Source organism: Rhipicephalus sanguineus, chromosome 2, assembly GCF_013339695.2.
Source record: "Rhipicephalus sanguineus isolate Rsan-2018 chromosome 2, BIME_Rsan_1.4, whole genome shotgun sequence".
In the NCBI taxonomy this organism is placed as follows: domain Eukaryota; kingdom Metazoa; phylum Arthropoda; class Arachnida; order Ixodida; family Ixodidae; genus Rhipicephalus; species Rhipicephalus sanguineus.
This window is the reverse complement of record NC_051177.1, coordinates 122,378,587-122,402,435: the sequence shown is the minus strand read 5'-3', so window position 1 is coordinate 122,402,435 and position 23,849 is coordinate 122,378,587. Positions and strand designations below refer to the sequence as shown.

General features: G+C 47.7%; 1 protein-coding gene across 3 annotated transcripts in view; it reads right to left on the bottom strand.

Annotated features, from left to right (window-relative positions):
* LOC119383610 (uncharacterized) overlaps window positions 1-23,849 on the bottom strand; it is a 279,696-nt gene that overhangs the window by 84,181 nt on the left and 171,666 nt on the right. The window contains exon 1 of one of the 3 annotated variants that reach the window (XM_037651863.2): window positions 199-978. The exons of the other annotated variants lie outside the window; for them this stretch is intronic. The gene's annotated coding sequence lies outside the window, so the exon portion shown is untranslated. Of the gene's footprint in view, window positions 1-198; window positions 979-23,849 lie in introns of those variants that run through there. 3 annotated transcript variants of the gene reach the window in all.

Here is a 23,849-nt window from a genome sequence, read left to right as displayed (position 1 = left end):
ACCCATGAAAATCAAGTAATCTACAGGTAGAATTATGCATTGAATTCGTGCAAAAATGCGAGAGACGGGACTTCAATGGAAGTTTCGGACAGCCGGGTCACCGAGACGTGCACAGAGGAGAGGAATGTATAACCGCAGGATATGTATAAGAAAGCGATGAACAAGGCCTGGCAAAACAACAACAACAAAAAAACGCACCTGACGCTCTCACGATGACAATGCGAGCAGGGGCCGCCGTCTTGACCCCCCGCGATAGAGCGACCACGGGAACAGGAGGAGGGGTGCCCGGTGCAGAGAACGATGGCTTGCCTTTCTTTTTTCTTTTTCTTCACACGGCGCACAAGCACGGGGGCACAACACGCACACTCACAAACACACACAAAGCGGGGGCCGACGGAGCGCTGTTCTCAACCAGGTGTGCGGCGCTGAGCAGACGAACCGGGGACGAGGCGAGGAACTCTCAAAACAGGCAAAGAGAAAAAAAAAATGGGGGCGTATTCCGCAAAGAAGCAAGAAATCTCGATCGAGACAATCAGAGATACAGCGAAGGCTGGCCGGGGTGGTCAAGCACAAGATAGGGGCCTCTTCTGGACTCGGAGGCCGAGCTGAGAGTGAAGAAACTGAAACTGCGGCAGCTGTTTCTCAAGACACCGGGACCTCGTTCGGACAGTCGTCTGCGTATCCACCACGGTGTTGAAGAAAAAAAGCACGGCTTCACGCACGCACACTGAAGACACTTCCTTCGGCTCTTCCGCTAGCCAAAGACTAGTCGGGGACACACGACTAACCGGGGACGACGTTGTAGCTGGTGGAGCTTCGGCGCAGCGTTGCCCGCGGCGGCACGGCGGTATCCGGTCCCGATCTCCCCGCAGCGTCGACGACGTCGACCGGCACCAAGCACCACCACGGCGAAGAAGTAGTCGCGGCAACTCGCGGTGGCGGCTGCGCGTAGTACAACCTCGGACGATTCTGCTCTGCGGCGGCGGCGGCGGTGGCAAGCAGCGGTAGAGCAACTCTCGCCGCCAGGAAAGAACGAACGGGGGAGAGCGACTTCGGGGAGGCTGGCTGGCTGGCTGGCAGGGCCTGTCTGCCGCTTCTCGTTGCCTGACTAGTGGACGGCCGTCGTCCCTGTTCGATCCGGGTTCCTTTTCGCGAAGCGATCGCAGTCGTAGCTACCGGCTAGGCGGTGAGGACTTCGCGCTGACTCGCTCTTCGAAGACCGGCGCTCGTTTGCGGTTTGAAGGTGCGCGCGCTCTCGCGCGAGAAGTTATTAGTGCAGGACGGAAAAGGGAGTGTGCGACAACGTCCGTTGGTTCTTTGAAGAGGTATGGGGGCGACCGGCGTCGGAAGAAGACGTCGCCTCCGAGGTCCTCTTCTTGAATGATGCGCGGGAGAAACCGTCACGAAGAAGGGGGGACGTGAACGTAAACCAGCTAGAGAGGGAACGATAAAACAAAGAAGACAAATGAGACTCGGTGAGGAGGAAGAGGCGAGAGAGTTTCGCCCTACGGCAGGGCGTAATGTGCAGTATATAGTGTTTGTAGGTGCGACAGGAGAGTGACGAAGGAGAAGGTCCGAGGTGGGTTGTTGGCGGTGGTGGTGGTACAGGGGTGGCAGTGAAAGGAGCGCGGGTGAGGAGGAAATTAAAGGTAAGAAAAAGAAATAAAGATGACGATGCTTATTCTCGCTATGCGCATAAGAGAGAGAGTGGCGTGAAAGAGATCGAGGCGAGAGGGAAGCCCGTTTGGGCGAACGGCAAACGCGCTTTTTGGTTGAGAGGAGATCGTTCCCACAGTGACGCGAGCCCGTCGGTCGGCCGGCCGCACCGTCGCATCCAGCCGGAAATTCCAGGCGATTCGAGAAGGAAGCCAGTGGTCCCTTCTTCTTCTGCTCCCCCTAGTTATATTCACCGTTCACTCTTCTTTCCGCCCTCCCTCTCTTCTGAGAGATTGACTACGTTCGCGCCACCCTCTTCTTCTTCCTTTCCGTGCAATCACTCTCCTCCGGTCTCCGTGAGAGCCGCCCTCTTGGACCTGCCACCGGCTCTTCCATTGCCCTCTGCTCTCACGGCGCACCCTAGGAGCTCGAGTCGCCGGCGGGCAGTTCGCATTCTCCCCATTCTTCCACTCTGCTTCCATCTGCTTTCTTCTCGGTAAACCTTTCAATGTTTTCTTTCGTACGCAACCCCCCTGCCTTGTCTGGCCCCCGCTGGCGGTCGTACAAGAAGACACGACTTCCAGGATGGAGTTGTAGAGATACACATCGAGGATGCATACGCGACCGCCGGCACGTCGAACGGTGGCCACGTAAAACTGTCGAAATCCTCCCGCGCAGTGCACGGAGCAAAAGGGTTTCGTCGAACGTGAGCGGGGCTAACGCGTCTCCGTCCCATATGTGTGAAATACCGTGGGGCGGCGGCCGCGGCGTTCCTCCGCGTCTGTAGTACATCCAACGCAATTCCAGAGTGTTTGAGAAACATGCGTTCCTGTGGAGTGCGGAGATAACCGACACGGCGCATGCTTAAAACATCGGGGTACATTGCATTCTTTTGTTCTGACGGTAACTTACAAACGCTATATACTTATCAAGGCACGCTTAACACGAAAGCCTTTCGTTCGTGTTGCGTATGCCTACTAGAATCTGACCCGCTGTGGTAACTTCGTTTCTCGGCCACGGCGTTCGCATTACGATTGGCGCGAAATGCAAAAGACACTCGTGTACAAAACTGTACACAGGTTCACGTAAAACAAAAAAAAAAAACAAAAAAAAGCCCAGGTTGTAAAAATCAATCCGTAGTCCCTCACTACGGTGTGCCTAATTTAATCATAACGTAGTTTTGGCACGTAAAGCTTCAGAACCTATAAATTACTCCGATTTTTCTTACATCGTCCAACCAGTCGGCTCAGAGCACGAAATCGTGACTGACTTGAACCTTTGCCGACTTGCATACCTGACTTCACCTATCAAGTTACGCGACCTTATTACGCTACAAGCACGCAGTATAGCTGATGAGGAACAAGGTCGTTACTCGATCCGGTGACTGTGCAATGACCCTTGAATATGGCGACAGGGACAAAGCTGTGCAGTGAATTAAACAAGAATTGTCTGTGCAAGCAGTTCACGTAACGAATTTCAGCAAACAGCGCGCTCGTTTCAGCGAGTCTGTTGTTCGACTATTGTTATAGCGCCATCATGAACGCAGGAGTTTTTCACGCTCAACGTTGGTTACGCTTCCCGTTGAAAATAAATTTCGATGTTTAGGAGACAGTTTCCGCTTACGAGCGCACCGATATAATCATTGACGCGATGGGCCAACGTACTCAACCTTCAGCGCTTCGCTTCTTCCACCTTGCGCAACGGCACCTTAGTGTCACTGTGCTATTATCAGCGACAAATCACGAAACTTGATTGTGGTTGTCAAGCATATCTTAAGTAAAAATACTAAATACTGTTCGTGCGTTGCATGGTCTGGTCTCTATAGCCATGCTCATAACCATTCATGGTTTCCTTGTTGTGCTGCAGATGACGAGACGAGGACGGTAGGTCGATACAGGGACACAGGACAGGTTTGTGCACCACCTGTCCTGTGTCCCTCTATCGTCCTCGTCTCGTCATCTGCAGCACAACAAGGAAACCATGAACGACCACCAACTAGCCCAATTCATCGCTCTTCTAATCATAACCATTCGCCCAGCTTAGGGGAAAGCACACAATTCTGGTTAAGATCCCTCCCTTCTGCCTTACTGTTTAATTCCATCCTTCCTATAACTATCGTCACTTACAAATTGTGGTCGATTAATTCCTTTTGAGGTTGCAATTGCGCGCTACTTTAAACACAAAGGGAGAATAATAAGGAACACTACAGTTTTAACTCGAAAACCGAACGGCTCAGTTTTTTTTTTATTTGTTAAACGTGTATAGTGGAGAGAGAGACAAACAACTTTAACAAAGTAAGACTTCCTGGTTACTGTGGGTGGTGCCCCTAGCTCGTCCATGAACCCACTGGCTATATACTGCGAGACGTTGGCGTCGTGTGTGACGCCACTTGCTCCTTCGCCGGCATCACACGCGATGCCAAGGCTTAGTTTAAGCTTAATCGCCGTTGTAAGCTTACTGCTCGTATAATTCTCGTACAAAATACATCCTTATAACGTTGAAATTCAGGGCCTTAGAGCGATGAAAAATCCTCGAACACGGGACGTCGCTGGAGCCGACGTTTCGACAAGTGGTCTTGTACTCTTCAAGGCCTTGAAGAAGACAAAACCAGTTTTCGAAACGCTGGCTTCAGCGAAACGCCGTGTTCGATAATTTTTCATCGCATCATTATGAGATTAAAATACGTAGTATTCGCGATTGAAAACGCCGACATGCATATATACGAAGAGCTTTGTGACGTGCATGGGGCAGCACGGCACTGTGCGGACGTGCGGGGCCCCTTTTCAAGTTTCTTTCGTCGCAAAGGGTGTCAATGATCCGAGTGCTCTCGCATACGGTGAAGTCGCCGGCAGCTCGGTGAAAACGGCGACGTAGAGGCACTTCCGATTGCGGAAGTGCATGCCACGACTGTGAGAAAAAGGAAACGGTTATAGGATCCCATCTTTCGCATCCTCACTCCCATGACGTATACGCGGGGGCTATCCGCCACGGGTATGAACTTCAGCCGAACCGAAACATTCGCGGGCGAATCTCTTCTCTTCCTTTTCTCCCACGTAATACACACGAATGCTCGCAAATGTGGCCATTTTCTCACGCCAAGATCCTGTTTTTTTTTTTCCATATCATATCGCTCTTTTTTTTTTTTTTTTTTTTTACAGAACGCTGCGCGGAAGAGAGCACGCACCCATCCGGTCAGTTCCGCCAAGTTCAGCCGAAAATTCTCAGTTGCTGCCTTCCACAGAGTTCACGCATGCATACAATTCAGCTGCATTCTAAACGCGGGCGAATTGTTCTGAAAGGCCAAACACGTACAGTGGCGCTCAATACGCGTTGCAGCACGGTGGCCATGGTTTAATGTATACCCAAGACTATACTGTAAAACCGGCAAACGTGAAAATTGTTTTGTAAATACCAGTAGTCGAAACAGCGTTTACTTCCCTTACTGTTTTCTATGACGGCACTATATACCGCGCAGTGTTGGCGCTACTTTGACCACGGGCAACATGTTGCAACTCATACTGGACGCGACTGTACAGTATAGCGTTAATGAAAACTGTGTGGTGAGTGCAGCCGCGTTCATTCTCATGCCCTAACACGCTTATTCTCCTTTTACGTCACTTGCACGAACCGCGGAGAAGGTTTACAGTTATGCGTACGTTTAAAAGGGGCCGGGCTTCGAGTTCCCGAGAAAGAGCTGCTTTCTCTCGGAAGCTTCGGACGAAGTCAAGCTTGTTCTACGATATACCTTAGCATATATAAAACCGCGCAAGAAGATTTCAAGGGACGGTATCACTGGCTGGCAGAGTCATCATACGTCTGTGATGAAACCATCCGGTGGCTGTTGAAGGAACGAACACAGCGCAAGCGTCGATTGCCATTCGCGCCATGCATGTCTCTGCAGGACAGAAAAAAAAACGAAGTTAAGCTGAAGAAGAAACGAAGGGGTTGTGAGAGGCCTTGCTTATCTACGTGTATAACTGGTCGTTGTTTGCCAAATACACAGAACGCATGCCAAGCGAATGAGTGCGACAGCGGCGCTGCAGGTGCATTATAGCTTGCCCCGCAACGTCACGAGGTTACGATGTGGTCGATACATAGCGATTAAAAAAATGCAACTGGCTTCGGCGGACCTCCTCGCAATATACGCCGAAGGCGAAAATAACTCTCGGCGGTGCCTTTCACCCGCTTCCACCGAGATCGGATCCCCTTTCTTTTTAAATTATTATTGTAGGCAAGCGCGTATAGTGCGGAGAAGCGGAAACCGCGTGAAAGCCCGCGACAGCTATTTGCAATCAACTCCACACCTGGGCAATAACCGGCAAATAGGCACCTGCGTTGAAACGTTCCTCGGCGTGATGTAGCACGACCCTTGTCCACGTGGCACGAGCGTGAACATTCGCGGCACGTATAGAACAAACCATGCGCTTGTATTCATCCTTGGTGGAAAAGACTATAAAACTGCTGCACATAACTTTCTTTTTTTCCTTCTGCGATTCTACAAAACTGCGACGTATAGGTAAACACGCGCGTAAATGTATTCGAGCTTTAAGTCACGACTTACTGGTGAGAAAGAAAGATGGTGTTTTGTGGCAGATGTGTCCCTCAAGAGAACGGTACATAACAGCTGCGCCTTACCAGTACTTACAGGTTAGAAACCTAGAGGCTTACGCAAAGGGTTGAAGTCAGAATGAGGAAGATGCAGCGAGCAATGAAAAGAAAAACGATAGGTGTAACCTTAAGGTACAAGAAGAGAGCAGAGTGGGTCAGGGAACAAACGGGTGTTAAGGACATCTTAGTCGAAATTAAGAAGAAGAAATGGACATGGGCTGGGCATGTAGCGCGAAGGCAAGATTGGTCATTAAGAGTAACAGAGTGGATAACAAGAGACGGCAAGCGCGCGTGGGGGAAGTATAAAGTTAGGCGGGCAAATGAGATAAAGAAGTTGGCTAGGATAATGTGGCTGCAGCAACCACAGGACCGGATTAATTGGAGAAACATAGGAGAGGCCTGACTACACCCTGCAATGGGTGTAGTCAGGCTGACGACTACGATGTCATTACTTTGGCGTCAATAACAAGATTCTACGAGTAAGCCTCAGCAGTCACGCTCACAAAAAAAAAAAAAAAACGGGTTCATTACGACCAGTCAATATTGCAGTCAGTTAAACAGTGTCAGGGCGCGTATTCTCACCTGCGGACACAGTGACAAGGCCCATAGCGCGGACGGCACTACACAAAGCGCGATTGTTAGCACTTGCGAGTCCTTGCGTTCTTTATATGTTAAAGCGGCGCGATCTATAACGCCAAGTCTGGTAGTTCTCGAAACCGAAACTATTGCGTATGCATACATGTGAAACCCAGTTCAGGATGGTAGCGATTGGGACTTACGCAAAGGAAATGAAAAAAAAAAAAAAGCTCAAGCAGAGTCGAAACATATATTTCTCGTCGTGGCGGCAGAAGCCCACTGGCCATTCGCGTAATGACAATGGAAGCATAACCCAACATGCCATGCGGGTGTAAACCTGTGGGAAACAACGTGAAAAAAAAAATTGTCTTCGAGAAGTAACAATCGAAGGATTGAGGTACATGTTCTGTGATTTGCGTTCTGTCGCGTTAATTTGCGTTTTATCGCGTGATTTGTGTCCTGTGAAGTACATGTTCCTCGTGTATTTGACCACACTGGATCAAAAAAAAAAAAAATCCTGTATTCTCAATAAGAAGTTCTTACCGTACAATTGTTCGTAAGAGCACGCGATAGGTGCAATCACGATGCTGCACATATATTATTAGTGAAGCCGGCTGACCAGTGAAACACAGCACTTATACGAACCAAAAACCTTGTGATTTTCGGTCTCTCCTGTCTTTGGCTTTCCTGAATAAATTAGCAGATTGTTAGAGCCCAAACTAACCACAGAGGTCGCGGTATCACAATACGGTAACTGCTATACGTGCCAAAATTACACGGTCAATGCAGTCGCGATAGAGCGTGTTTGCACAATGACTGCAGCGCACTTCATAGCGAGACCGGATAATGATTCACTTCGAGTCTTTTCCGCGAAAAACTGTGCACGCCGTCATAGCAGAACGAACGCTGTCGTTAGGTCAACAATATCAAGAAATGCAGAAGTTACTCAAGTGCGAAACGTTTCCTTGATATGTGTGGCGGGTAATTTTGCATCGCTCATACGGTGTACGCGTATACCGCTTCGCACCACCGTTTCAGACTTTCGTATCATTATACATCGCGAAATATATCTTTCTTTTTCTTTCCAGTATTTCCGTGTTCGAGGAAAGTAGACAGTGTGCCAGCATTTGGGTAAATCCACGCAATGATTAGGACAAACCTGCGTGCCGCCCTGTAGACGCAAGGACCTTTACTTAACGAGCCTTGCGATAACTGGACCTTCCGTACAGACGGAACGTTTCTCTGTATTCTGGCTTTATGTAGTGTCGACTGGGGAAAATGCTGACACAAAGTATTGGGCGGGTGCGAAAGCCCGTGCGTGCCGTCTTCCTCTCAGTGATAGAACTCATTTCACCAGGAACAGGGCGTCATTAAAGCACACAATTCGTTCTCTTAGTAGCGATGATTCTTCCAAAATTCTCAGGGTGTCCTTCACCAGGGGCGTAGCCAAGGGGGGGGGGGATGGGGGGTTCAACCCCCCCACCGAAATTTTTCAATTTTGCTTGCGTATATAGGCACGCACACATACAAACGCACGCACGAACATACATAAAGTATGGTTGAAACCCCCCCCCCCCCCAAAGACCGTTTATGGACGGTTACCTCCCCATTTTTTGATACGGCAGCTTCCTCATGAAGTTCCCCATTGCCGTCAAAGGGGAACATCATAATTATTTTGTTGCTTAAAACAAAAATTGTAACGATAAAGCTTCCGATGTGAGAAGAACTATTTATTTGCTTTCGATTGGGACAAAAAAAATGGCGAAGCTAGCACTAAGCCGCGCAACGCTTTAAACAGCGAAACTGGACGATTCTGGAGACCGTAATCTGGTTGCTTCTAGGTTTTTTAGGCCTTAGCTAGGTGATGCATGTTGTTTCTAGGTTGCTTCTAGGTTGTTGCTAGGCTTTAGCTAGGTAATGCTAGGTTGTTTCTACGTTGATCCTCAGCGCAGAGAAGTTCGAGTTAAACCACAGACAGTCACAGACACTACACGGATGTCCAAACTGCAGAGACAGAACGTCGCGCTGAAACCAAGCGTTTGCACCTCGCATAGATCTACGGGCACGTCGTCGTTGGGGTAGGCCTTCCATCGCTTCGGGGCCGCAGTCGCTTCGCAGCCATTTGTTTGGCTAACTGTTGCCTTCTTTATTTTTAGTGGACCAATGGTGAATAGTGGGATTTACCCAATTTCTGTGGCACGTACCCGTTTATAATGAAGTGGTGAGTAGTTGGATTTACATGATTTCTGTGGCACATACTTGTTTATGATGATGAAGTGGTGAGTAGTGGAATTTACCTGATTTCTGTGGCACATGACCATTTATGATGATCAAGTGGTGAGTAGTTGGATTTACATGATTTCTGTGGCACATACTTGTTTATGATGATGAAGTGGTGAGTAGTGGAATTTACCTGATTTCTGTGGCACATGACCATTTATGATGATGAAGTGGTGAGTAGTTGGATTTACATGATTTCTGTGGCACATACCTGTTTATGATGATGAAGTGGTGAGTAGTGGAATTTACCTGATTTCTGTGGCACATGACCATTTATGATGATGAAGTGGTGAGTAGTTGGATTTACATGATTTCTGTGGCACATACTTGTTTATGATGATGAAGTGGTGAGTAGTGGAATTTACCTGATTTCTGTGGCACATGACCATTTATAATGATGAAGTGGTGAGTAGTTGGATTTACATGATTTCTGTGGCACATACCTGTTTATTATGATGAAGTGGTGAGCAGTGGAATTTACCTGATTTCTGTGGCACATGACCATTTATGATGATGAAGTGGTGAGTAGATGGATCTACATGATTTCTGTGGCACATACCCATTTATGATGATGAAGTGGTGACTAGTTGGATTTAATAATAATAATAATAATAATATCTGGGGTTTTACGTCCCAGAACCACGATATGATTATGAGAGACGCCGTAGTGGAGGGCTCCGGAAATTTCGACCATCTGGTGTTCTTTAACGTGCACCTAAATCTAAGTACACGGGCCTCTACCATTTCGCCTCCATCGAAATGCGACCGCCACGGCCAGGATCGAACCCGCGACCTTCGGGTCAGCAGCGGTAGTTGGATTTACATGATTTCTGTGGCACATACCCGTTTATGATGATGAAGTGGTGAGTAGTGGAATTTACCTGATTTCTGTGGCACATGACCATTTATGATGATGAAGTGGTGAGTAGTGGGATTTACATAATTTTTGTAGCACATACCCGTTTATGAGATGAAGTGGTGAGTAGTTGGATTTACATGATTTCTGTGGCACATACCCGTTTATGATGACGAAGTAGTGAGTAGTGGGATTTACATAATTTTTGTAGCACATACCCGTTTATGATGATGAAGTGGTGAGCAGTTGGATTTACATGATTTCTGTGGCACATAGCCGTTTATGATGATGAAGTGGTGAGTAGTGGAATTTACCTGATTTCTGTGGCACATGACCGTTTATGATGATGAAGTGGTGAGTAGGTGGATTTACATGATTTCTGTGGCACATACCCATTTATGATGATGAAGTGGTGAGTAGTGGAATTTACCTGATTTCTGTGGCACATGACCATTTATGATGATGAAGTGGTGAGTAGTTGGATTTACATGATTTCTGTGGCACATACCCGTTTATGATGATGAAGTGGTGAGTAGTTGGATTTACATGATTTCTGTGGCACATGACCATTTATGATGAAGTGGTGAGTAGTTGGATTTACGTGATTTCGGTGGCACATACCCGTTTATGATGAAGTGGTGAGTAGTGGGACTTACCCAATTTCTGTGGCACATACCCATTTATGATGATGAAGTGGTGAGTAGTGGGATTTACCCAATTTCCACGGCACATACCCGTTTATGATGATGAAGTGGTGAGTAGTGGGCCTTACCCAATTTCTGTGGCACATACCCGTTTATGATGATGAAGTGGTGAGTAGTTGGATTTACATGATTTCTGTGGCACATACCCGTTTATGATGACGAAGTGGTGAGTAGTGGGATTTACATAATTTTTGTAGCACATACCCGTTTATGAGATGAAGTGGTGAGTAGTTGGATTTACATGATTTCTGTGGCACATACCCGTTTATGATGACGACGTGGTGAGTAGTGGGATTTACATAATTTTTGTAGCACATACCCGTTTATGATGAAGTGGTGAGTAGTTGGATTTACATGATTTCTGTGGCACATACCCATTTATGATGATGAAGTGGTGAGTAGTTCGATTTACATGATTTCTGTGGCACATACCCGTTTATGATGACGAAGTGGTGAGTAGTTGGATTTACATGATTTCTGTGGCACATACCCGTTTATGATGATGAAGTGGTGAGTAGTTGGATTTACATGATTTCTGTGGCACATGACCATTTATGATGAAGTGGTGAGTAGTTGGATTTACGTGATTTCGGTGGCACATACCCGTTTATGATGAAGTGGTGAGTAGTGGGACTTACCCAATTTCTGTGGCACATACCCATTTAGGATGATGAAGTGGTGAGTAGTGGGATTTACATAATTTTTGTAGCACATACCCGTTTATGATGATGAAGTGGTGAGTAATGGGATTTACCCAATTTCTGCGGCACATACTCGTTTATGATGATGATAGCTTTTTGTTCGCCGGACAAGCAACGATTTGCTAAAGAGCTTCGCTGTTAAAAATTTTATTTTAATTGTAGCACTAAGTAGTGTAAATTGCGTCACATTGTGAAACCAAAATCGAGATTTTATCGAGTTTGGGAATTTTTCCGCAAGATTTACAAGCTTCAGTGGTCGTAAAATATTTTTATCCCAATAGCTCCTGCAGGCACTGCAACGAATTCACTAGCCTAGACCACATGCTCTGGCGTTGCCCCTCGTTACGGGGCACAGACCAATCCAATGAAGACAAGTGGCTATCCGCTATCAAGAGCCCCGATGTCGGGGCTCACCTATGGGCTGTCCTGAGGGCCCACGATGCTGCGGTCGGACTTGGCCTGACTGTCCCAACGTGGGAGCGGCCCGCTGCGCGTTGAGTCGTGCACCTCAGGACTCACAATAAAGTTTCGCATCCATCCACCCATCCATCGCTAAATATAAATTTAGTAGAGTAAGTATTAATTACTCAGGTATACATATATACATTGTAGCTTTACGAGAAAAAACGCAAACGTAGAGCATTTCTGGTAATTTTTTTTCGGAAGCGTAGATTGCAGAAAAATTGCAGGAATATTATTGAGATTCAAACATCTTACATAAACGAAGTTTGGTACTGAAACGAGAAACATACTTTCGGAATAAATTTTCGAACAAACATCACGACGACATTATGCGAAATTCGGAAGGCTCCCACGTGACCAAAATTCTTTTTTTTCTCTCCAGAATATTTTAGCAATTCGCTGCTTTCTATGCAATAAATGAGCACGATTTTTTAAGGTAGCACTTGACGTGATCGCCAACATGGCTGGGACATTCGGCGTGGAATGGCTCACCCCTAAATACGACTAAGAATGAAGAACGTTATTCAGAAAACTGGAAAGTTTAGACTCTTCCCCTTCACATAGCCCCTCCCCCCCTTCCCCCTTTTTTTACAATACGAAAGTTACATGAACCGCGGTCTACAAGCCACCACCATCAAAATGTAAACGCCTTTTTAAAATACTTTTTAGGGACATACAGAATAGACCGAGAGAAGAGAGATGAAATGGAAAGCAGGGTGGGGAACCTGATACAAGTAACCGGCTTGCTACCCTGAACAGGGGTGGGGAAATAGGGGTTATAAGCTTGACATATTGATAATGAAGGCAACCGGCCAATGGCAAAGAAGCTTGCACCTGCAAAAGAAAGTATCCGTGACTTCGCCCCCTTCTGTCAGCTGCGAAGCCCATATGACCTGAACGAGCCTAACCGAATGGAAACTACCGAACCCGCGGGGCCCGGCTTCCGTAACCTTCTTAAAAGCGTGGTGTGCGTCATATCAACACCGTTGTTTCCACGCAATGTCCTTTACCGTCGCCCCTTTCTATAAACCCTCCCCCCCATCCCCCTCCCCCCCCCTTCCTTTCCTTTTGTCGTCTAGCGCGAGGAACTTAAAAAGGCAGCGCAAACCAGGACGACGACAGTTGTTTCTCGAGACACGGGCGGATAAAAACAAAGACAAAAAAAAAGAAGGGGGGGGGGGGGCAGGGGACCGAAACAAAAGTTTTTGGGGCCCGCATTCTCTACCCCCAGGCGGTCCTACCTTCTCCACCAGCCGACGTCGTTCGAAGGGCGTCCTGGCCAACGGACCGGAACGAGCACCTCCGTCTATCAAGCCATCCCATCTCTCTCACCGCGGAACACCGGAGCTCACGGGGGCGCCCCGGAATCGCCTCTTTCTTTATACAGGAGAGTGGTGGACGACGAGAACTGACCACACGTCGATGCTGCGGCGCGTTGGCATTGCGAGAAGCTCCACTGAGGAGAGGAATATGGCGGGTGAGAGAAAGAAAGACGGAGATAGACAAGACAAGACGCAACCGGGAGCGTGGTACACACACAACACACATACATGCATCCATACATCTGCCTCTGAGAGAGAGAGAGAGACCAGTCGAATTGCTACACATCCGGCAAAGAGAAGGCGCCTCGCGCGCTCGCGACGCCCTAACCATTGTTCGCGCATCTTCGCGCCATCATACCCGATGGTTGTTTGCCGGCGCTGCGTTGTACGTAGTACATAGGCGCGCGTGCGCAGCCTGTGTGTGTGTGTGTGTGTGGTGTGTGTGTGTGTGTGTGTGTGTGTGTGTGTGTGTGTGTGTGTGTGTGTGTTTGTGCGTGTGAGTACGTGCTCGTGTCTCTCGCATAGACCCCTCACTCCTCTCCTTCACCCATGTGCCACTCCTACTTTATCGTCTGAGAGCAGCCAGCCGCTCCTCTTCTATAGCCACACCATCGTGGTCGGGGCTTGCTCGACCAGCCAGCGCGCACTTCGTGATCACACCATAAGGCGCTACGCGCGGAACAGTCCCACCGCTGCGCGGGAAATGTACGCGTTGGTCGACACTCTGTGTGTGTGTGTGTCTGTATGTAGCGCCCATTACAAAAGATATCCGGCTATAGCGGACCTGCCCATGCAGATCGCACACGATATACACGTTGTGTCTTTCCTGCAGCGCCCTGTGCATACGACGCACACGTCGGGGGCTGAAGTCCTCCATGGAGAAGTTGAACGTTTTTATAGAGTGAATGTGCAGGGGAAGTATGTCGTGCAATGGCTCCTTTAATACTGAAGAACATATTAAGAGCACTGAAAGTTACATACGTTGCGTTGCGCGTAGAAGTACAGAATAACTTGTAAAACGCGAAAGCAGCACCACGTAAAAAAAATAGCGTGAGAATTGACAAATTTTAAAGATAGGACGAAGCAGATTAGGGAAGCATCCACCCCAGAAACGTTGTCATGTGAAGAAATAGAGCGCGGAAATCCGTGCGTCCCGGCCACTTTGCAAAGATAGCGGTCAGCAGAAAGGAGACGTGCGCGCAGGCTATAGTGTATTCGTCCACAGCTTGGACGGTGCGGCTACCACAGCGGTACGGCTACCACGACAGGATTAGAAAGCGAAAAAAAAATTGCGAAGAAATGCGCAGTTTCGTGGAACTGTGCACTCAAGGACATGTATGCGACCGAAACGACGAGTCCTTTCACTCAGAGCCAGAATATTCAGAAGGGAGTAAGTTGGTGAACTCGACGGTCTGTGAACACTGTAGTGCATGAACGGATGTCGAGAAAGACTAACCACTAAATGGCCGCGCTGATACGTGGGCACATATATATCATCATCAAAATCATACTCAGCCTATGTTTACGTCCGCCGCATGCTGTCTGTCCTACGCGTTACGTGGCCGACCCATGTCCACTTCTTCCGTTTAATATCAACTAGAATATCAGCTACACCTGTTAGCTCTCTGGCCCATTCTACTCAAAGTGGAAGATTGGGCCAGTTGGTGATTCATGATCGAAGTATACTGCGCGGTATACACAACACGGACAACAAGGAGACGGGGACCGCGCTTGTCCCCGTCTTCTTCTTGTCCGTGTTGTCTACCGCGCACTACACTTCGCCCATTCTACTATCTTCCGATCTATTATTCTTCTCACTTTTTTATTTTTATTTTTAGACGTTCGATCTCTTTCGTGGCTTCAGTTGCTGAGCTTAGGCATTCAGGTAATGACGACAGGCGTTATGCAAGCTATCAGCCTAGCGTACTTTGCGAGGCGAAGTACAGGGAATATAATCTTGCAGCACGCACTGCCGTTCGACACGCGTCGGAAGGGCATACTAAATTTAGAATTGGTGATTGCATGGGGACGTAGGCGTGAGCAACAGGTAATGCTCGCCCGTTACAAAGAACGTCTTTTCAGAGTAGGTATAGTGTTCGCACGGAATGCCGTGATTACAAGGATGTAATTGTTGTCTGTTTTTAATCGGCATCGATTGAATCGTACCGGTGGGTTTTATTATTTTATGACGTATCTTTCGGTGTTGTCGTTTGCGAGTATTTCGGTATTGCCGGCCCTCTGAGTGGCCAAACGTTTCACACATGTGAGGTAATAAAGATGGAAGCTGAAAGATGGAAGTAATGCTAAATGGCTGAGTTAGAAAGAGAGACAGAGAGAGAGAGAGAGAGAGAGTTATTTATTGAAGAACAGATAATTCTGCCGGTGTAAATAAAGGCGCCTGCACGCTACTCTGTGTAAGGGGATTGCGGACAGAAATGCCTAAGGATCAGGAGGGCCGGAAACGAAATGAAAATATATGAGCGCGGTATGTGCAAGTGAGAACGCAATGATTGTGCACCGTAAGCCACTTTACAGCTAGTTTTCTGAAGCTGCGATTCGTACGCACTACTTGTTAGCCAGTGTTTCACTGCATTCTTCATGGCACACCGCGCAGTATATACCGCGAAATCGTAGCGAGTATGTACATACAGACAGTTGGCATTCCATGTCGCTTGTATTGTCACGTCTTAACCGGACGCGTGTTCCCTGCGAGCGAAGTGCCACGTAATGTGTCAGGAGAGGATATAAGCCGAAATGACCGCGCGCTGCTGTTCTCATATTCCGCTCGGCTTTTTCGCTTGTCCGCGTGGCACGCCGACCTGGTCTTCTAATTCTGTCAATCACCTGCGCGGCGCACTGGTTGCTGTTATTTGCTTGAGCGGCCGGGTCGAGTATGCACGGCTCACGCCCCGCCCGTATCTAGGCTAATACTTGGCGGGATGCTTGTTCACGCAAACACGTGCCGGACGTACAGCAGCGGTCGCGTAACAAAAGAGAACCACCAATCAACGCTGGCCATTATTGCAAACATTTGCCCACGCGGCGTCTCGCGTTTATTGGATTTTTTTTAGGTGGCCAGTAAACCGCAGAGCGACGCGCTCTTGAAGAGTCATAGACGCGAACTTCCAGTTTGTGTACAGTAAACTGTGGCGCACCGTATTAACGGCCCTAGCCCACACTTTATATCACCATATAAATACGAGCATGGTGGACAGATAAGCAGATGCGTGCAGTGAGTGCTCTTTGCGATTTTAGTAGGCTGCCTTAATTGCCATCACTCTTTACCTTTTTTTTTTTCATTATTGAAATGCATATTAGGTGAGGTTGGTGCCAATGCGTGCCGTCGGCTACTCCTATTTTCTTGCGCAATAGTCGCCGTCGCACAGTAGAGAACAAGCACAGAACTATACAAATGCATATATATATAAGAGAGAAAGATAATAATCTTTAATGAAATTCCCGGAGAGGTTAGCCTGGTTTGTCGCCTGCATGGCTTGCTGCTCCAGGTGTTAGGTGATGACTATGATATATACAATGTTCCCATATACACACAAATAGTATGTACAGTCTCAAACGCACGTATATACACAAAATAGTCATTCACAAGCTTTCGTTAAGTCGAGTGTTCATCAATAGCACCAACAGCGCTTTTGTGTTGCGTATTGTACAACCGCTGTCTTGCCAGGGGCTGAGAAGGTAGCGCAGCTCCAAGCTAGAGCCGTGTTGCAAATGAAGTGCACTCATGCACCACGTTTTTCAATGTTCTTCAATACGGTAAAGTGTCCACTCAATACAAGTTTATCTTCATCGCACTGTGTAGCTTCTCTAACCAACTGATTTCATTGTCGTCTTGTCTTTATATAAATACTTGAAGAAATGCATGTGAGAGTGTAACCGTTCAGTTTTGGGTTACAATCATAAATGTTTACGCTCCGTATTAAGGAAGAAACCTCTTGCGATATAATTATGTGTGTGACAAATCTTCAGCCAATCCCGATGCTCGGCATATCGTTAACGAAGCCGGCTGGCCAATGGAAAGGACATTCACGAACTGCAAGCTTTATGAATCCGGCCCATCAGTAGCAGACTGTGCTTTCAGTGTTGGAAGCCTGACGAGGCATTCTTTGAGCGCCTGCATTCGTACGCGTGCGTAGTGATTTTGAGCATTTACTTTTTCCTTTTCTTCGTCAGTTGAAAAACGGACTCATGTTATTGGTATAGCCGTTTCTGACGCATCCTTTTGACGTTTTCACATCTTAAAAAAATAATAAACGTGTTTGACTGCAAGATATCTTTGGCGCGATAAACATATTTCAAAAAGGACAAACAGCTCTCAAAAAGGTTTCAGTAAGCCAAGTTCAAAGTTGCGTCTGATGGGCGAGACAAACCACAAACACCATGCACATTAGAGACGATTTCGACAAATATGTGAAAGGCACTTCGCGCTCTCGTTATTTCGTGCGAAAGTGCAAGGAAGAGCGCAACACCTTGGGGCAAAGAATTCCTCAACAGTGAGTCCACCATCAGATACGCGTAGCAATTTCCGGTTACAGTTTCTCACCCAGTGACGTCACTGAGTCGAGTGTATTGCGTGCGCGAGTGCATACGGATACGTTCAGTAGCAATGCACGGTACGACATCGCTCCCGACAAGCCAGATTAATGAGCAAGTAAATTATGCGGCGTTAACCAATCGTGAACGTGGTGGTATGGCATGCCCAACTTTTCTACATCTTCGTGAGGAGCAGGCGTTCTTTTCTCTATCCGTATAAGCGCAGTGTCACTATAGATTTCGAAGCAAAGTACAATGTACCGGGCAAATCTGGTGTCATGACACCCACGTAAATCACCTTACACGATCATGAGATAGCCATGCTTCTATTCCCTTCCTTAAAGCACGGCGGAAGTTTTGTATTGCGCGTCTCCCGGCGGCAAATGAAAAATGCCTAAATAATGCCCCTGCCAATGTCGACCATTCCCACGCAATACGTAATTGGCACGATTTTCAGTACGTCAATGCGTTGTATCACATATATGTGTGTGTATACAATGTTTGTAAGGGACACACTAATTTCACCGCTCGTCACGCCTCCAGAGGGCGCGCAAAGCGAAGATGGATGCGCGGCAGTGCAAATTCGCCCGGAGCGCCGGCGATGATCTCGAACTCGGCCGTCCCGCATGGAGGGGCGTCGCACTAAACGATGCACCCCCCCTCCTTCTCCTCCTTACCCCCCTCTACCCCCCCCCCCCTCAATCATCTCTCTTCTATGTCGCAGACATAACGTGAGTACTTATACACATGAATACGAGCACTTGCGCACACCTGCACCGTGAATCTCCGCGTTTGTAGCGCATATGGCTTCCAGGACATAGTCGCCGTTGCCCCCCTTACTAAAAGAAGCAGGAGGAATGGAGCGGGCAAAATTGCGGCATGGAGGAGGGGGAGGGGGTGCATGCGGTAGGCGGGGCCGGCATTGATGGCCACTTTCTCCCGCCCAATTACCCGAGCAAGATCCGGATGCAGAGGCCGTGGCACGCGTACATAGAAGGCACCTCCTGCACCCCCTCCAGGCTCCTCCGGTCCGGCCAAGGAGTGTCCACGGGGGCCCCCGTGCATGCGAGCGCGGCGGCCAGTGCTCGTTGCGCGCTTCTCGTCCGGGATGCGAGCTCACGGACGATGCCCAAATCTCGTTCTACAGACACGGCTATAAAAGATCAATCTGGGATGAGGAAGCCGCGAGAAGGCGTTTACCTGCAGAACGTTAAACTATGCGCCTCGCAAGAGATGCGTAGATAGTCCTATCGATACGTTGCAGCACGCTGGTTCAATGTACACAGACGTGGCCTTTCTGTTCCCTCCGAGACCTCTTGTCGTATATTTCTTCGTATTTCATTTTATTTCGCTGTTTCTTCAGTATAGAGGAGAACGACATGAAAGTTGAGGTAGCTGGTAGGGCTACATCGTTGGAGCTTGCAGACACGGACATAATAGCATAGAAAGAGAAAAAGCGAGAAGAGAGATAGTCATTACATACGTAGTGTTTTTGTCGTCTCTTTCTTTGGGTCCGCATCTTTTGTATATACGCGTTCTTAAGGTTTACTTTCTGCAATACTTTGATTGCGAATTCTAAACAGTGCAAAAGATACGAGGAGACAGAAGAAAGAACTTTGTATTTCGCGCTGTTAAGAATTCGTAATTATGGTATACCAACACGCCCAATCCTACTCTTATTCAATACGATGAGAAAGAGCAACCCGTCAGAAACAATGTTGATTGCACATGCGCATTTTGGATGTCCGCACTGAGTCGCCAGCGAGTGATGTGAGACTCTCCGCTGAAATGCGGTATATACAGCTCTGTTTTGCCTAGGATCCTCTGTATTAAGCAGTGACGAGGGTATATCTTCCTTTGTGGGATATTTCTTCGGCAGTACAAGAACAACTATGGTGCTTCTTCGCGCATGACGCTACGGGAGTTATCACATTGAGCATCTCCAGGTCACAGTTCTTTTGTTTTCCTTTGATAGGTGCCAGCTGCACTTAAATTTAGGCAAGTTGAACACCTCAGATGTGGAACCGGATGGGCCATAAACCGTGCAGAGAACGCCGATTCACTTAACCTAACACGGCTACATGCCCCCCCCCCTCCCCCCTTCCTTATTTATTTTTTTACATGCAAACTCAAACTATCTAAACTCCCTGAAGTTTCTTCAGGCTAATATAAAGTCCCATAATTAATCAATCGGACATGTAATCGACTCGCTTGAACTGTGACACAGCGTACAATGATACATATTTGGTCTAACTGAGGTGGACTACCGAAAGTTAGGACAATCTATGACAAAGGCAGGATCGGGTCGGAAACAGTTCATCACACACCCGCATCCATTTGGATTCAGATTGAATCTAATTGAGTTCCAACATTTAATCTCAGGGACTCGGTGCCACCATCGCTCACTTGAACTAAACCTCAATACATCGATGATGGACACGGGTCCTTGAGGAAGCAGGCAAGCTTACATGAACGGACCCGAACTTAGTTGAACTAACTCAAATCAATATCTGACCTGCGGGCACACAAAGGTTGATCTGACTGTGTCCGAAGAAGCTAGATAACAAAAACTAACAGGGTCCCTTATGTATTCGCTTAAGACGACTCGGAAGGCGAAATCCATCTTCTTTTTCTGCGCAGTCAATGTACTGATCCCCTAGCCCCATGCCTCGAAAACTTTCTGCACCTAACGTGGTTTTACACTGCCTTCAGGATCGAAGGCATTGGAAGCTCTCTGTGCCTCACTTGTTTTTGCACAGCCTCTTAGATCGGCCCGAATGATCACGCAATGATACGCATGGTCATGATGACGTCACAAATTTTGGCGACCTGTGACGTCACGGTGACGTCATACAGCCGTAATCTCTAACCACGTGACTTTTTGCATCGTTCTTGTTGACACCAACGCCGTCGAGGGTCACTTTTCGTGTTTGATGAGTCATCTAAGGCTTTCGCCTTAATACACTCAAGACAGCTCCAAAAACGCGTAAGCTGCGCATCTATTAATGCTACATGAGCCTAGAATTACAATATAAAATCCCGCATGTTCTCACATATCGTATGGTGCTCGCCCCACATGAGCACATGGTGACCCTGTATATTCACATAGTATGTCTACTGTGGTAGACCTCATACGACCTCGTATGGCGTATGGGGCAGACAAAGGAGGTTTTATTAATTTAAACCTTCTAGGGGCAGGCCTCACTCACGTGCGAGAGCATGTGGCGTTTGTATGTCACGTCAAAATGTTCATATATATTGAAGACATGGATCACATGCGCAATGATCCATATGGTAAAGGGATCATACGGTTTGATAAAAGGAATGGGACGAGATTGATAAAGGGACGCATCCTCTTTTTTATACAGAATTCCAGTACATCTGGTATGTAGATTTTTTTTCGCTAGAACGAGAAAACCAACGTGGTTCACATGGAGCGCTAGAAATATTCTACAGGCAGCGCCTTGTGAAGGAGCATTTGGTGCTGTATTTAAGTATTTCATTTCGGAATCTCTATAGTGAAAAACGGTACTCTAAATAAAACATACAGGAACCTTTGTAACCTTCGTAAGAAGGTTTGTCACGTGTTTCTTCGAAACCAGGGCCCATATTCATAAGAACGTCTTACACGGGAATTGTTCGTAAAAGAAAACTTCAGCCAGTACTGACGCTGGGCGTCATTAGCGAAGCTGACTGGCAATGGGAAAGAGCCCTTACTAACGCAAAGATTTGTGAATTCGGCCCCCAGAATGGCAAAGCTTCATTCAAATGCTCATATAGTTTATATCGCTGTTGCCAATACCCAATTTTACGTTTTTCACCCTACCTCTCCGGATATTTCTCCAGCCCGTTGGTTTTAGAAGGACCGTACAGTGTACAAGGACAGTTAGACACAAGAGCTATATGCAGGAAGCATTCTTTTGCACTAAAGAGCTCTCTCTTGTTAGACAAGATCGCTGGCCCGATGTACGTCAAAAAAGTTCCGCGCTCCCTTGTTCATTCGCCTAAGACGACTCGAAAGCGAAAGCCATCTTCTTCTCATCGATTGTACTGATCTAGCACCTTCTCCCCCTTCGCACAAAGCTTTCTGCACATAACGTCACTGACTCCATGGGATCGGAAGCATTGCAGATTCCTGCACTATCACGTGCTTTAGCAGCACTGCCTCTGAGATCGGCCCACATTTGACAAAGCGACTATGATATCGTATGACGGGGCGTCATCGAGCGACGTCACGTTATTTAGCGTCATATTGACGTCACAATATCGGCGTAATGTGACGTCGTGATTGGCGTCATATGATGACGTCATTACACTATGATTTTTCGCGTCGCTTCCTGTTCACCCCTACGCCGCCGACGGTCAGGTTTCGTGTTTAGCGAGGCATCTAAGGCCTTAAAGTTTAAAGAAGTTAATATGGAGCTGTTTTTTTTTTTTTTCGAATCAAGTAGTAAAGTGCACGTGCAGCGCTCTACGCCGCTGGCCACCACAGGTGGGCCATGCTCCTTGCCTCTTGGTTTCATTCTGACCGTAGAGCGCATTTTCGCTCAAGAACGCTCTAGACCCGACCCCGCCATTTGAGGAGAAAGAATCGAGAACGATAACTCGCGCGCTAGGAGATCCTACTGTACACAGCTGCGCGCGCATCGCCTTCTTCGAGAACGAAGAGGATCAACACCGCCGAGAGCACGTGCAGCTAGCACAGACGCGTATAAGCGACCCGTACACAGCGAGCAGTAGATTGTTCGCCGTACTCTGCTGTGCTGCTCCGCGGGGTTCCTCCTTGCGTCGCCATTCATTCACCCTAGTCACCTTCTCCGTGTCTTCCATGCCCGTGCGCGCGCCGCTCTTTTAATTAGCCGACTCTCTCTCCCGGGCTATAAACTGCCTCGAAAAACGGGACGATAAATCAAGCGGCCGCGACAGAAGCCGCCGACCGACGCTGCTGTGCTTTCCCTCAAAGTTGCGTGGACGGACGGGTGAACGACTTTTGGCACCGATTACGAACTGGGCATGCGCAGAAAGCGCGGTCGGGAGACCCCCAACTGACCATCCTAGGGGGATTCTTTCTTTCTTTCTTTCTTTCTTTCTTTCTTTCTTTCTTTCTTTCTTTCTTTCTTTCTTTCTTTCTTTCTTTCTTTCTTTCTTTCTTTCTTTCTTTCTTTCTTTCTTTCTTTCTTTCCTTGCACGATATCTTGCCTTTACTTCAGTGAAAGCGCACTCCTGGCACTAAGCCTCTCAGAGAAACAAAATTATTTTCCTTTGTTTTACTTTTACTTTTTTTTTCTTTAATCACGTGGTCCCGGCCGGCATAGGCTACGCTTCCTTTCTTCTCGGCCCCACAACCGCTCGCGTCCAGCTCTGAGAATTCTCGCGCGGCCTCACGAACGCACCGGCCCACATTCGCGGACAACACCTGGAGCGGTTCTAGTATAAACAGAGATAAGCGAAGTATAGTATAGCTAGTGACGGTGATGACGATAATAATAAATAAAGACTGCTAACACGGAAAGAGAGATAATAAAAGAACGCGAAGGAGCACCGGCCGATCACGAAGGGGCACCGGCCTCGGCAAACCAAGGGCACACTAAGCAGGCATGCGAGAAGGAACGAGATCGAGGTCTCGGACCCTCAAAAACGAATCTCAAGGAAAGCTAGCTCGTCGTGAAAAACTAAAGCAATAAAACTGCGGAGATGCCACTGACCTGTTGCGCCAACGGGAGTCAAGCGGGTGTAAGGAACGCGCTATGAGCTGGCTACGCGGAAACGAGAAGTGCGTGACTTAAAACGGCCAAGGTCTATCGTCGTGATGAATATGCAACGGTATAGAGTCGGGGGCCAGTCGTACCAGTTTGTAGTGCGGCACGGAGATGTTAAAATCGACGGGAGGCTGTAAACGTAAACAGGAAAGAAATGATAGATCGCGATATAAGCCACATGCGTGTATGTGATTATACTGTTGGCTCTCGATACCTATAATTAGAGGAAAAGAATTGTGAAAACTCCAAAAATTCCCAAAGAATGACAGCGAAGTGCTTTTAGATAAACCTGCTGTCACTTCGCCACTAAATGAGTTGTAGTGACTTCTCGTTCTTTAGACAAACAAATGAATAAGGCAAATATATGTGGAACC